This window comes from Carcharhinus amblyrhynchos, chromosome 32 (assembly GCF_965287045.1).
Source record: "Carcharhinus amblyrhynchos chromosome 32, sCarAmb.v2.hapA, whole genome shotgun sequence".
NCBI lineage: Eukaryota > Metazoa > Chordata > Chondrichthyes > Carcharhiniformes > Carcharhinidae > Carcharhinus > Carcharhinus amblyrhynchos.
The window spans coordinates 20,186,227-20,187,652 of record NC_137355.1 but is presented as its reverse complement, the minus strand read 5'-3'; positions in this window follow the sequence as shown (position 1 = coordinate 20,187,652).

Genomic DNA, 1,426 nt, shown 5'->3' with positions numbered 1-1,426 from the left:
CATGTCGATGCCTTGTGTTTAATTTACCAAAACCATTCACAGCTTTGTCTGTAAGGTGGTTGTGCCATTTGCCAGCTCGTGACTTTTATATTTAGGGTGAGACACATGTGACAGATAAGACGACTAGTTGGTCCATCACACCTGCCCCACCAGCCTGATATTTGGTCCATCAGGGCAAAATATATATTCCCTCCCCTCCCACAGCCAGGTAATCTGCTGAGAGAGGCAAATAATAGCCAAAGCGTAGATCCAGGGCCAATAAGGGAAGAAACTATCCCAGGCAATTCCTCTCCAAACCAGATCAGTCCAGGAAATAACACGGACCAAGTCTTACCAAAGACGCCTACTTCTGATGATACAACCTCTGTCCCAGACAGGAACTAATCCAACTCCCTCTTGAAGATGTGCAGAGATCACTAGCCACCACCAAGCAGCAGCTCATCCCGGAGGCTCACTGTTCTCCAGGAAAAGAGGAATGTTCAACATTCAGACTATACCTACTGATAGCTAGTTTAAGCTATACAGCTTCAACGCTGATGGGATTTCACCGAATGCCAACATATTAATAATCTGCATTCAATGTATCCAAATATTTAAGTGTAAGAACATAAGAAATAGGAGCAGGAGTAGGCTATCTAGCCCTTCGAGCCTGCCCTGCCATTCAGTAAGATCATGGCTGATCTGAAGTGGATCAGTTCCATTTTCCCGCTTTCTCCCCATTACCCTTAATTCCCTTGTCTATCAGAAACCTATCCACGCGTGACTTAAATGTATTCAACGAGGTAGCCTCCACCATTTCAATAGGCAGAGAATTCCGTTCTATCCTTTCTCAGTGGGAAGAATCTCTCTACCTCTACCCTATCTAGCCCCTTCATTATCTTGTAAGTAAAAACATTTAAGTGTAATTCAAGGTGTTAGGGTGCTCGACCAGAACCCTAAATTACATTAGGAAGCCAGATTAGACACAAGAACATAAGAAATAGGAGCAGGAGTAGGCCATCTAGCCCTTCGAGCCTGCCCCGCCATTCAATAAGATCATGGCTGATCTGTCGTGGCTCAGTTCCACTTTCCCGCCCTCTCCCCATAACCCTTAATCCCCTCTCTTGTCAAAAACCCATCAACCCGCGTCTTAAAAATATTTAGCGAGGCAGCCTCCACCACTTCAACGGGCAGAGAATTCCAGAGATTCACCACCCTTTGAGTGAAGAAGTTCCTCCTCAACTCCGTTCTAAACCGCCTCCCCTTTATCTTGAGGCTGTGCCCCCTAGTCCTACTGTCTTTTTTGAGCGGGAAGAGTCTCTCCACCTCTATCCTATCCATCCCATTCGTCATCTTATACGTCTCAATGAGATCTCCCCTCATTCTTCTAAACTCTAACGAGTACAAGCCTAGTTTATTCAGCCTCTCCTCATAGCTCAACCCCCTC